This window comes from Dermacentor albipictus, chromosome 1 (genome assembly GCF_038994185.2).
Source record: "Dermacentor albipictus isolate Rhodes 1998 colony chromosome 1, USDA_Dalb.pri_finalv2, whole genome shotgun sequence".
Classification (NCBI taxonomy): domain Eukaryota; kingdom Metazoa; phylum Arthropoda; class Arachnida; order Ixodida; family Ixodidae; genus Dermacentor; species Dermacentor albipictus.
The window spans coordinates 203874657-203889302 of NC_091821.1; the positions used below are offsets into that span (position 1 = coordinate 203874657).

Below are 14646 nucleotides of genomic sequence, written 5' to 3' on the forward strand. Positions count from 1 at the left end.
ATCTTTATTCTTCTCTTTGCAATTATTTCCGGTGCACAAATACGTAACGCCCAGCCAAGTTTTTTCCCCACTCATTGTACCTGATAACCAAAGCTGCTCTTGACATTTTGAATTTACTCTTTTCCATTTGGCTCCCTGATGGATGAGCATTCCGACTCCCCCTCACTTTCTTTCCGACTTAGTTCTGTTGCACCCTTCCCAAACATAATTCTCAATAACTGGCGGCTCTTCTAAGTCTCTAAGGTGCGTTTCTGTAACCGCATACACCCCTATTTGTTCTCTATGTAACTGCTCCTCAATCTCTGTCCACTTTTCCTTTCTTCTGCCGCCCTGCATGTTTATGTAGCCTATTGCATGGCGAGCTCTTTTTCTTGCTTTCCTCCTTTTTCTGTTATTGACGGTGATGCTATACTAAGGTTCCCTTAGGGGACCTTCTTCATTACTACCTACTCTGGCCTCCTGAGCGCCCGTGGGCCCCCTAAAGAAGCAACAGCGCGACCAGCAAGTCGCCATCCCACTTCTCGTGCAAGCCTGTAATTGAAGTGGATCCCGTCTCGTTTAAAACCACCACACCTTCTCACTTCCCCCTTTACTTCGACAACCTCGAAGCCTTTCTCTCGGCTCATTTTTCATATCGCCTCATTAGCAGCCACTACGGCTCCTTGTATGTGACTGTCACCTACAGACATCTCCGGCACCGTGCACACCACGTACGATCTGCACCTGAGGGGATAGCTCGCGCAAGTCGTCCATCCCCTTTGCCAAGCGCTGGTCTTTCCTGTTTACGACGTCATTTTCGAAGTCCCTTTCCTGTTTAGCACGTCATTTAGCCCACCTGCTACTATGGCAAGGTTGCGTTGCGCACTTGGCCATTTTCTGCGAGCTTTTCTTTTGCTCGCTCCATGACAGAGCTCGGTGTCCGCCCTGGATTAATGTCCCTACCGCCACTCTTTTGTCGCCAATGAAAGGAGCTTCTGATTGGACGATCCAAGAAACGTCGTGCTTACGCAACCACAATTTCCAATATCGCCGACGTCACGCGAAAGGGCATTGGCATGAAAAAAGTCATTTCTACAAAATCGCGCCCCTGGCAGCGCTCGCCTAGCTATCGATATCTTAGCGCGCGTTTTGAAGTGGCCTGATAAACGATCCCAGTTGACGCTGTTATCATCAATTATTCGTCACGTCGAGGCATTTGCGGTTTCATTCCGTGATTTTTAGACACGGATTAACTTTTTAAAGCCCAAAATTCTCATACAGGAATTTTGCCCATTTGTAAAGTTTTGATGCAGCGGCATCGACAATTTTGAACGAGAAAAAGGTCACTTGTTTCATCTCTTCCTGGTGGTCTTTGCACTGGCTGGCCATTGTGGCGGTTAGTGCGATGTATCATAATAAAAGTAAGCGTTGTGGAGTATCATGCAGCCGATTGACAGCCCGCCGTGGACGCGCATCGAGTGGCAAATAAACCACCAGCCCGAAACTAGTATGGGAAAGTAAAGATAGAAGCATCGTGTGGCGGATATGTTTGCGTGTGAAAGAGGACACGCTCGAACGAACGAAAAATTTAGAAGCGCATTTCAGCGAACTTGTACATGTTTCCGCAACGTGATTGAAAGGCTCACCGCAAAAAAAAAAAAAAAAAAAACCACAGCATTGATACAATGACATTTTTGGCTCGATCAATTTTTAGCACCAGCAAATAACCTGTGTAAGGAAACGGCAGTCTAGCCGCTGTTCATCGTAACTAACAATAGCGTTACACGACGCGGTTAACAGCATCGGCTCTTACAATTAAATTTAGCCCATACGTCCACTCCGCTCATATGTTAACGAGCTCACTGTGTTCATGCAGGCTGCGCCATCTAGCCACACGTTGGTGACATCCGGGCCCCTTGTTGATCGCCATTTTGCGAAAAAATACGCTCTTAAAAAGAATTGTTGCACCGCCTTCACTTTGTTGACCCTTCTACGGTACGTTTTCTTTATTTTGGTCCCCTCGTTATCGTGCTTTGATGGTACATTGTGAATTCGAGCTTTCGAGGACACCCGGTAGCAGACTTCGCGTAGCGGATGAATGTAGTGTGAAATATTTCATTCGGGCGGATTGATACGTTGTTCATGCAAATATGGCGTATCGCAGGTGGGCGCTGTCGCGTCGTGCTGGGATACTTCGCGCTAAAATGAAGTATACATAACATTAGATGTCATCATTTCGCACGTTCTTCACTAATCAGGAGTGTTACTTCACATGCGGCTCTTCGTGTCCTACCAGGAGTGTTTTGATGGTATGACGAGTGAATAAAACGACGTTATTGGGTTATTCTTACGACAGTAACATTACAAATATGCCAATCGAGTTGCTGGCAAATCCTATATCAGACGCATGCCTAGCCTTTGTCATGTCGGAAGTACGTGTGTAATTGTTTTTACGCCTACTATTGGGATCCTCCATTTGCGTTGCATGAGGGTTGGTTAGCTCAACTTCTTCACTCGATGATATGTGCGTGTTCGAAAGTTCCATGGTTAAGCTGGTTAAGCGACAAGACCGGTCCAATAAAGCACAGCTCAAAGTGTCTGGGGGAGGCAGTGCTGAACACTGTGTATGGTTAGTAATCCTGAACGAGCGAAAGCTCCCATTATTATTATTATTTGTGTGTGTGTGCCATTTCCAATTTAGTATACGCAGTGATACCGTCAGCATTCCTTTAGTGACCTAAGAGGCGCATCTGCCCCCTTCCCACCTGCCAACTTGACCGTTCTTGTTTCTTTTTTATTTTTCTGTGTTGCGCAGCGTGCTGCTGCGTTCCACGGTGAAGTGTTTTACTTGTAGTCGACGCTAGTTTTGCGGCGTCTGTGTTAAGACTTTCTGTTTTATTATTGATTTGGTGCGTAGGCGGCTGTGAGAAGATCGTGTCGAATCATTAATCACAGTTATTACAGGAGTGCATACATTATCTCACAATGTGAAGTTTTTAGTATAATTAAGTAATCACGTAGTACTGTATTAGTGCGATGTCCACGCACTTAAGCACTAATTTCAGATGGCGTAAGCAGCTCTGGGCAAAAGCTCTTTGAGAGCCACACATGTCGCACAGTTCAGAGGCAGGATGTTTTTATTGAAAGACCGTAATGATGTTGGCCTGACACTACACTTGACAGGCTTTCCTGTCTATTTGTTGAGTTAGTCATCATTTAAGTATATGAAGACAACAGTTCTACAACTGCTATAAATTGCACATAACCAATGTTTTTCGTCTGCATTCTTTCACGTCTGCATTGTGGCTTGGGACTACAAAGTACAATTTTACAAGCGTGTATTTGTGAACATAGAAATTCATGTGACAGAAAACACAGCAATACCCAAATAATTCCTGTGTGTATGCACTTTCAATTTGTACATGTTTGTAATTATACAATGTACAGCTAACTACAGTACCGTCCTTATAAAATAAAACCTGACCTAGTGTGAGGTATCTACAGCACCTTTGTCATATTGGTGCTTAAATCGTCGTCACATTGCATTGTTTGCACATATTCTCTGGGATGTGCTTGTGTTTCCTGTGACTTGCTTTTGTTGCTGGGAATGTCTACTTTTTATAGAATCTCAAAAACGAAAGGCCTTAAGATGAGTTCGTATTATTTTGGGCTTGCTTGAATAGCTTCTCTTACTTCTATGTATTGTGTTGGCATGTGCATATGCAACTGATGCTTTGTTTTACAAAAGATACAGTGTGGAAATAGTGTATTAATAAGGAAACTGTGCTATACACCCGTTCCTCAGAAGATGCTCTCCATGGATAGTTGTAAAGAATAGAAGCCCTTGTGCTGCAACTCTTCTTATGCTCTTAAATACATGCTTGCAGCAGTACAGCTTGCACTGTTACAGCGAACTTGTGTACTCTACTCCTTGGGGGGGGAGGGGGGGGGGGAGGTATTTTGTAACTGTCCATCTAGTGTGCTGGTGCTGATTGGCTGGGCTGAGGTACAAATGAAAAGGAGGTCCCCCCCCAGCCTGTCTTCTCATTCGTGCAGCTCCAGCTATTCAGCGGCGACTGAATGGAACAGTCCACTAGGTGGACACTTACAGAATACTCCCCGCTCCCATTCCTGCGGGGAAAAGGTGACATAGGGGTGAAGGGCAAGGCATCACCCTAGATACTACCTTCCCTGAACAATAGTCAGGTGTGGATAATGCAATTAAATGTTGGATTTTGTGTTTATGAATGGAGAAATGCAAAATCTAACGTTTGTGTAGAAAAATTCTTATTGCAGTTTAATCCTTTATTTTTTAAAATTTTATTTGTACATACTGTGGCCCAAATATAAGCCATAGCCAGAGTGGAATAATGCAAAGACAAAACAATCTAGTAAGAGACAATCAAATACAAATACAATAAAACAAGATGCGCAGCACTAACATTCAGTAGATTTTAGAAACTCATTAAGTGGCAATTCGCGAATACAGCCAGACAACAAATTCCAGTGGTCTATACTGTAGGGGGAAAAAAAAACTATGGACAAAAAGTTGAGGATGTGTACGAGGGTGAAATGCTAAAATGTTCAGGTAGTGGTGGTAGCTTGGTATTAAAGGTCTTTAAACTTTGACAAAATCTAGGGAAGTGTAATGTGGTGAGTGTGAACAAGTATACAATAACTTTAAGCATTTAGCGTGGCGTTGGGATTGCAATGAGGTTAGACCTAGAGTATTTAAACTGGACAAAGTTAAGAATTCTTTGTCGTATCTATGACATATAACTCGTCAGGCTCTCATTTGCACTGATTCTAATCTGTTAATGTTTTTTTGTTTGTGCGGGCTCCACACAGCAGACACATACTCAAAGTTAGATGAACTAGTGTTTTATAGGTCAAATGTTCAGCTTATTTAGCAGCAGTGTATTGCGTACGCTGAGGATAACCAAGTTTTCTAAGTGCCTTGTTGCATGTTAAATCAAGGTGTCTGGACCAAGACATGTCGTGAGAAAACAGAAGTCCTAAATACTTGTGTTCTAATACCTTTTGCAAAGGTGAACCATTAAATTAGTAGGAAAATGAGGAAGGGCATTCGCGTCTCGAAAAAGACAGTTTTACTAAAATTGATGTTGGCTTGCTGCACCAGTTACAGAAATTTTCAAAACAATTGTTAAGCATGACATTATTAGCAGGAGATTGAAAAACATGATAGATTATGCAATTGTCGACATGTCAATGTGTTTTGATGCGGACATTGAAGGGTAACTCGTTTATATACGCTAGAGATAGCAGAGGGCCTAACACTGAACCCTGTGGAACACGAGATAACATTTTCGATATGTGATTTGGTAGAGCTTAAAAATACAAACTGATATCGCTGAGACAAGAAAACTCTAAAGCCGTTTGACTAGATATACAAAAAAGTGGAGTGTATGACCACATTAATGGCTTTTGAAAAGTCAGTAAATATGGCATTAACTTGGTTAGCTAAACCTAGAGAATAATTTATATCATGGGCAAATATTAAGTGACTTACAGTACTGAGGCCACTATGAAACTCATGTTGAAAGCTTGATAAAATGTCATTGGCATCCAGAAATGTAGCAATGAATTTGTAGATAATATGTTCTAGTAATTTTCTACATTGAGATGTCACAGAAGTTGCCGGTAATTTGTCAAATTGTACTCGTCCTTGTACTTGTCCTTAGACTTGTACTTGGGAAGAACCTTTGCGACCTTCCATGAGGTAGCAACTCTACAGGTAGACTACAGTTTCTGAAAAATAGTTGTTAGATACTTGCTTGTCCGGAGAGAGTAATGCACACGAGAAGAATTTGGAATATTATCAGGACCAGCAGATGTTTTATTATCTAGATTTGATATGAGATTTAGTATGCCTTGTTCAGTCACTATGGCATCAATTAAGCAGTCAGAAGAGATATCAAATGCAGGGATATGAAAGTTATCTCTTGTAAAAACTGACTCAAAATAAGAATTAAGTGCATTTGCATTTGAGGTGGCTCCTTAGATATTACATTAATAATCATGAGTAAAAAAAAAATTATGGCATTTTACGTGCCAAAACCACTTTCTGATTATGAGGCACGCTGTAGTGGAGGACTCCGATAATTTTGACCGCCTGGGGATCTTTAACGTGCACTTAAATCTAAGTACACGGGCGTTTTCACATTTCACCCCCATCGAAATGCGGCCGCCGTGGCCGGGATTCGATCCTGCGACCTTGTGCTCAGCAGCCTAACACCATAGCCACTCAGCAACCGCGGCGGGTAACACCCAATTGATGTCCCAGCTAGTGACATTATTTGCCAAAACTTCCTTCGATTGGTTCTTATTAAATTTGGCAAGGTATGTCTGTAAAATAAATTTTTTTGCTGAATAAGTTTTTTGCCTCAGTCCTTCTTTAGCAGCATTAAATTGCTGTAGTATTAATGGGTCACTGTCCCGTTTTTAGCAGTTTAATCTAGCAACACGACGAGATAACTGCTAAATATCTCTTGTGATCCAGGCGTTTTTGGTATTCTGTTTCTTTGTTCTGAGGGGTACATATCTTTTGATGTATGTCTGAACAATGTTCTCAAAGTAAGTGACTAAAACCTCAGCATCACTAAGTGTGCTGAGTTGCCCAAATGTTGGAAGTGAGCAATTCTGTGATTGATCCCAGAGGTGCTACGTGCTCGTGAGAAATCAAGGAAATCAGAATAAACGATATGAGATTCAGGAACATAAACAAAGGGAAACCAGCACTGCTTTATAAGGTCAGAGATTCTGTCAGTGTCCTTGCATGTATAATCAGTATCTGCTAGGTTCACTAACAAAAACAATCTAATATAGATGTGTTTTCAGTGCTTCATTCCACTATTTGTTTTAGATTACAGGAAATTGAGATGTTCAGTAGAGCTTTTCATACAGAGTTCACGTAACCAGTAATTGACATTGATGGTCATGCAACACTTGGAGCATTAAAGTCACAGAGCAGAAACATGCTTATGGAAAGTAGGTTACACTCATGAACATATGCATTTCATGCTAGCTGTGCCAAATGCGAAACTGTCCACATTAAGGACACTTGACTTGTTTCAATTTTCAAGAGCCCAGCAACATGTAATAGTCATGCATATTTTATTAACTTGTAATTAATCCATTACGGTTTTTAAGCAGTGATGTGGTAATTCTGCAAATATTTTTCGTAATTAGCCACTAGTAATCGGCTACTTTCTTCATTAAATAAGTTGTAAAAAATGTGCACCAAGCACGTTGACTATATAGAGCACAAACAGTGGGTCATGTAGGAGTTTTTTACTCTACAAAAAGAACAAACATGCTTAAACTTTAAACATGAACTGCATTCTGAAGTGGCATTAGCATTAAATGTGAGTATTTGAGCATGAGGCTGACACAGTCAGGCTACTGTACCTGTGTGCAGTTTTTAGTTTTCACAATATTATGTGTCCGAAAACTAAAAGAAATAAACGAAAATACCGAAACATTCTCCATGGCCCAGAAAATGAGAAATGGGAATGGAACTGTTCTTGTGATGCACTGGAAGCACCAGAAATACAAGTGGCAGCATGTTATCATTATGTGTAATAGCCACATGTCAGTTTTTTGTGCACAGTATTGGAGAAAAAGTTGCAGCTGTTGCAAGATTCTATACCAAAATAACCTTTTATTGTAGAATTTGACGAGCCATTGTCTGGTAGGTATTTAGGACCACTACTGAAGAGGCACAGCTCACTAACCAGTATAAAAAAATAGACCGGACCCTCTTCCATGACTTAATGATCACAAGAACGTCAGCCGGATTCGTTTTGGTGGTAGTCGGTGACTAGTGTGCTTTTTAGTAACAATCTTTTTACCTCTTAAAAACAGCACTGATAGTGTTTTCATCAGTGGAACTCAAATTGTTTACCTGCATTGAAAAAAAAATGCTTTGGACTATATTGCCACAGTCTCTTTTACCATTTCCACTGCCAAAAGATGCCGTCACTCATTTTTGCATTATCACATGGTGCAGAGCTAAGCTATAATTGGCAGATTATTTGTTGGGTGGTTCTGAGAGTGGCAGCAGTTTAATGCGACAGGTTTCCTGGCTGCAGATTACTTGTTGCTGAACTGTAGCATAGTTGCTGTAGTGTTTTCAGAGTAAAATATCCCCATGTGTGCTTTTCTGATAGGACTCTTGCCTAAACAACAAAAGACATCAGGCAGTAATACAAAAATCACTTGAAACCATCCAGGCTACATCACGTTTATCTCACAGCAGCCTTTATTTATGCTCTTGGTGCAAAAGCCTCACATGAAGCAGTATAATATTGCCGAGGGCATCATAACAAGATCGGCGGCTCCATTTTTTGTAAAAATAAAGTTATTTCTTCATTATTCTCTTGAGACCTCTAGTAGAACGGCTACTTTTTCCTCATGTGCAGTCTGTGCTTCCCTATCTGCATACCTGCCAGCACTTCAGAATTTTTCATGAAGTTTATCACAGTTTATCATGAAATTTCACTCATCATACTCCAGCCATAACCCTTGGAAGGCTTCCGATTGTGAAAGGACACTAGATAGGTTCCTGGCTTCAAGCTAGTTTATTCAGACAATGTTTCTATAGTAGGCGAAATCAGCAACAGCACAGTTGCTGAAGTCACTATGGTCTATAAACAGTGGCCACTTGACAGTGCGGGCTGTTGCAATTGAGTTTGCTGCTGCTTGTATGCTGCGTCTAAAGGATAATCATCTTTAATATAGTGCATATGTATTCTACAGAAGGTGCATGCTCAAGGTAAGCATTTTTTTTTAATGTGTGATATTCTAGTTCCTCTCACCTTCAGGTGTGATGACCGTGGCATTTTTATGAAATTTAGGGTTTACTGGTTGGCAGGTCCTTTCTTGTCCCCTGCCTTGTCCTTTCTCTTTAGCAAGTTAACATCAAGAGATTAGAGATAAATCTTTAGTCTTAATGTGAGAACACTGGCCTTTAAGTCAGCGCATTCCTGGTGTACCCACAACAGTGATGAAACAGGTCATGTTACATGCTGCTGTTGCAGTAGCTTAATAAGGGCAGTCCTAACTATATTTGGGTTTCAAGAAGATTTTTATATGAGATAGCAAAATTACTTTCTACATCAGAACCGAGCTTATTTTTTCACTGCACGCCTTAGTTTCAGCTTGAAAACATCTTAACTGAGACAGTGTGAAAAATGAGGACAATGTAATTGCAGAATGGTCCAACCTGAAAAAAAGCAAAAAGATTGTTTAATAATTTTTTTCAAATTTTTATACTTTTTGTACCTTACTTGGCCGCTCCATTACTTGGGAAGATTAGCTTTCTGTAAATTGAGAGGTCCCCTTCAATAATATTCTTTATTTAATATTTACTATAACCAAGCCTTCACGTGCACTGAGTCATGACACATGTCATCAGTAAGAGCCTAGCTCCACGTCGACTCTCTTGACGTTGCAAGAGAACTTGGGATGTCTGCATTTTAGGTGTTATAATTCCTAAGCAACCCTCTTGATCCGACATTGAAAGAGAGTAGAAAATTTTGTCAAGACTGTCGTACTTTTTTTAATCTTGTTTATACAACATTGTAAATTGAAATAAAATAATATTTTTTCACAAGCTCACAACACACCCCCCCCCTCCCCCCCCTCCAAAATAACAGCTTTTGAACAGGTAGTTCAAAATTAGACCTTTTTAGGTGATTTTTTCAAAGTCTGAGCATCACGCAATTGCATGGTCTGTATTTACCAGCTTGTCTCGGTTAAGAATTTTTCAGGTGAGACAAAGGCATGCATAGAAAACATAAGCTCAATTCTGAAGTATGCGGTGATTTGCTATCCCTACCTGCTAACTCTCCTGATTTGTCTGGGAGACTCCTGAATTTTGACAAATCTTCCCGATTGTACGGACAGGGCCATAAATCAACCGAAAAAGTGCCCCAACTCCAACACGGAGGAAAAAAATAAAAATTGAAAGTAAAACTGTGTCATGTAGCACAATCATATCCTTATTGACATTATGTGATAGGTAACTGTCAGATTTAAATCCAAGCTGTCTGTTTGTAGGCAGCTTAGTCCTAACTCTGGTCGCTTCAGATAGAGATGTGTAGAAGGCGGCAATGGTCTTATGCGCATTGTATAATGACTGGTTTCCTCAGGCTAGCTTTGCAGCTGTATGGTCTTCTTGAGCAGTGAATCATATTAAAAGTGGAAAGGGGCCACTATCATGGGACATAGTACATGTTCCATAATTATACACCTATGCACGCACCGTCTGTGGTCACAGTACGAGCATCGAGACATCTAATAATTGTACTGGAGGCCATTCAGAGCTCCTTCTGATGTTTTAATGCACCTCCTTCCCCCCCCCTCCAAGAAAAAAAGCTATATTTTTCCTTTTGTCCTCCCATCCCTCTTTCCCTTTGGCTAATCTCCTAAATATTGAGGTCCCCTGATTGGCAGGTATGGCAATCGTAAAAATTTTGTTGAAATAAAAAAAAATTGTTCGGACACCCCAGTGACTGTCCTTATCTAAGCACACTCAACTGTGTGTTGCTTTTGAGATGTGAAGTCTCAATAGGTGGAGTGTCTTGACATTAAAGACAATCTGATTAAAACTGTCCACAGCTGCTTTCTTCGGGCTAGAGGGTAGATGCGCCTCAGAGATCCATGTTCGTTAATTATACAGATAACCAGATGAAATTTATGCAGAATATAGTTTATTCTGTTACTTTCAAATAAGCTTTAGTTTCTCAATATTTTACCTTGTTTTTTTTTTTTTGTGCCTCTAGAAAGTGGGAAAAGTACAGCCTCTTACGCAAGGTTGGGACCAAGGAGGTCATAAAGAAGAACTGCTAGAGTGGAAACGATGTCCCGAAGGTGAATCCGCACAGGAGAAGCATGTAAAAAAAAATGGTGAAGTGCATTTGACACTTCCCACAAGTTAATCAACTTCTTTACTTAATCATGGCTTATTGTACCAGACGTGTATCTACGTGTTTCTCTGTATGCATCACTGGTTTTAGGGTGAAATCTGAATATCCTGGCATATTGTATTGGGAAGAACGTCGTCAATATTCAGAAGAAATAATTATTTTTGTTAGGAACAACCATCTTTTATGTTCTAATTAGCCTAGCATTACAATAACAAAGCCAAATCACTTAATCTGTGAGTGGAGATCATTCGACAAGGTTCTGTTTCAGGTGAAGGAGGGGCAAACATTGGCTTCAACTATCCTGGCAAGAAGCTATGGGAACTTCCACTCCAGCAGTTTTTCTTTAACCTCCTTGGTTGGGACTTCACATTAAGTCTAGGAGAGAGTCATAGGATAATCTAATAGCACCTCCTACCTACATTTCCTCTCGCATCGACCATAGCCATAAGGTTGGAATCATTCAGTGCCGCACCAGAACCTGTAACGAATCATTCATTCCTAGGACCTCTCAGGAATGGAACCACCTTCCCGGCGCAGTTGTCGCAATCAAGGACAACTCAAAGTTTCGTTCGGCCTTATCAGACAGCATTACTCCCGGATGCAATTAACTAATCACATTTGTTGTTTATTGCTGCTTTGTTTATTTAGTTGTGTATGTTTTTTTTACCCACTCCCCTCTGTAATACTTCGGTCTTGAGGGTACAATAAAATAAATAAATAAATAAATAAATAAAATAGCACATATTGCTCCTCGTGGACGGTTTATTGCAAGTAAGATAAATTATTTTATTTTCACTCTACTAATTAAAAAGAAATTGTTAATCTCCACCATAGTTATGGAAAACATTAATGATTGGTTGCCTATATTGCACATGACCAAAACTTCTTAGTAGTACAATAAAGCCTCAATACTTGTATTATACACATACTTGTGCATTGTCATCATCATCAGCCTATTTATGTCGACTGCAGGATGAAGGCCTCTCCCTGCAATCTCCGATTACCCCTGTCCTGCGCCAACCGATTCCAACTAACACCCGCAAATTTCCTAAATTCGTCGCACCACCTTGTCTTCTGCTGTCCTCTACTGCGCTTCCCTTCTCTTGATACCCATACTGTAACCCTAATGGTCCACCAATTATCTGACCTATGGATTAGATGACCTGCCCAGCTCCATTTTTTTCTCTTAATGTCAATTAGAATATTGGTTATTCCCGTTTGGTCTCTGATCCAAACTGCTCTCTTTGTCTCTTAAAGTTATGCCTAGCATTCTTCATTCTATCGCTCTTTGTGCGGTCCTTAAAGGGCCCCTGAAATGATTCGGACAAATTTTGTAGACTTGTAGGGTACAGCTAAAGTTAATCATTCGCACCACCATTTGTGTGAAACGTCTCGTATTAAGAGAGCTACGGACGATTACAAGTTACCCTCCTCCATAGTCATGCGTTTTCTCCTCAACTTGGTTGCCGAGTGATTGGGGTTAAGCTCCGCCTTCACTGGCTCAGCGTCATGATGGCACGTTGTGTCGTCGACTTCCAGTTCTCTAGGAGCGCGCGCGCGAAGCCTTTCCAAGCTCTCAGCCAGCTGCTTGGCAGCCGACCCCAAGCGAGAGCTATCGAAGCAGCGTGTGTTGCGAGCATTCTGTCGCAGCGCCGAAGGTGTCTGGTATTCCGGTAACCACAGGCGAGCTGGGCATTTCAACGGAATGGTGGAGGCTTAAACTCAAGCTGATGAAGGAACTTTAGCGTAGACGTACGTGAGCTGCCTGATTGGTCTGCACGGTCCAGCCACCTGTTGTTGCAGAGCTTAACCAGCCAAACAAAGAGCTAAAATTGCTCTAACCAAGTATAAAACATTTTAAACATTTACAAAAACAACGTTTGAACGATTACACTCCTGCGAAAAATTTACACCAGCAGCAAAGAAGAATACATTTCGTTACTGCTACTGTGTGTAGTTGAGCTCTGTGCCACCAGGTGGCCGCATCGTGCAGACCACTCATGTTTGCACCTCTACTTGTCCCATGAAACTCCCAGGCCCAGGCCACTTGCACTTGCATTTACCCAAATACCGGACACACAAAACGCTATTGTGGTAATAATCCTCCGGCGTAAAGTGAGGGCTGCAAAATGTAAATCCTGGTGCCCATCGGATACCGACAGTCCGATGCACTGCAGCCACCCACTCGTGTGCTACCTTGGAGAAGGACACAATGTCGCAGCTTCACATATTGGCAGTCGCTATGTTTGCAGCCCACATTGTAACTAGGGCGAACCATGGTGCTTGCAAAAAGAAAGATCAAGACCAACACTGACCACGGAGTTCTCATCAATACTCAACACAGAGCACATTGTAACACAAGCAGATGACAACTGCTGTGTGCCGGAAGTCCTTAGGCGTAGTGAGAAATAGAAACAATTTAAATAACATTCCAACGCACATAATTTGTTCACCATAAAGGTGGAAAAATTATCGGACGTGCCCTGGGCAGCCAATCGGATAGCTCGTCCTACTGACGTCAGTTGAGTCATTTATGTCATATTGGTAGGGGTGGCTGAAAATTCCGTCGAGCAGTGTGCTGCGATCGGCAGCGATGTTGTATAATTTTAAAACCTTATAAATTACACGCTTTAAGCGGAGCACTTAGATGGGTCAGTTAATTATCAGAAGGTCATACTGTAACGACTCAGTATGTTTGTACAATATCGTCAAAATTGTTTCAGGGTCCCTTTAACTTGTTCTCAAGCTTCTTTGTCAGTCTCCAAGTCTCTGCGCCATATGTCAGCACCGGTAAACTGCACTGATTGTATGCTTTCCTGTTCAATGATAACGGTAAGCTCCCAGTCAGGAGCTCACGATGCCTGCCATATGCGATCCAACCGATTTTTATTCTTCTGTGAATTTCCTTCTCATGGTCAGGGTTCCCTGTGATTAGTTGACCTAGGTAAACTCCTCCACAAACTCGACCTTGAACTCTTGTTTCCTTGCCCAGTTATTTATCATTATCTTTGTCTTCTGGATATTAATCTTTAGCCTCACTCTTACACTCTCCCTGTTAAGGTCCTCAATCATTTGGTGTAACTCATCTGCATTGTTGCTGAATAGAACAATGTCATCAGCAAACCGAAGGTCGCTGAGGTATTCGAAATTGATACTTACTCCTAAACCTTCCCAGTTTAATAGCTTGAATACTACGCATACTTGTGTTTCCAAGCATACTTGTACATATGAATACAAAATTTGGCCAAGATTGGGTTGCAATAAGTTAAAGACTTTTTGTAAAAAGCAGTAAAATCAGCCAAAGATTGGAAAACAAAAAGAAAAACAAAGTTTAAATTCTTTGTACATTCTTATTAATACTGCAGATGGTCAGTTTGCATGAATTTTTTACAGAACATACACTAGTCTTTCCAGAAACAAATTAAAACTTCAAAATTCTCTGTCTGCATAGGTTATACCCTTGCAACCTCTGGAAGCTATCTCTAGAACTTTCTCAAAATCCTTGCGGCCCTTGTTGAACCACAGTATGACTATTGAAGTGGCTGTATCTCCACAACAATATGTGAAGTGAATCTTCTTTTCAGTCACAGTAACTAAATCTTTCTGTTGAGACACAGACATATCTTGGGTTTTGTAATTAGCACAGCAAGACAACAGCATTTCATTTATCAGCCTCTTCTATATAAAGCATGACTTTCACCTGAGCACCATTGAAAAT

General features: G+C 41.2%; 1 protein-coding gene across 9 annotated transcripts in view; it reads left to right on the forward strand.

Annotated features, from left to right (window-relative positions):
- The first annotated feature begins 1776 nt into the window (after nt 1-1776).
- The window catches only part of LOC135896929 (zinc finger protein 236-like), a 159735-nt gene continuing 146865 nt past the window's right edge, over nt 1777-14646 (forward strand). For 5 of the 9 annotated variants that reach the window (XM_070530766.1, XM_070530768.1, XM_065425466.2 and 2 more), the window contains exon 1: nt 1777-1974. The gene's annotated coding sequence lies outside the window, so the exon portion shown is untranslated. Of the gene's footprint in view, nt 1975-10784; nt 10873-14646 lie in introns of all 9 variants that reach the window. The other 4 variants (XM_065425463.2, XM_065425461.2, XM_065425462.2 and 1 more) reach the window with 3 other exon arrangements.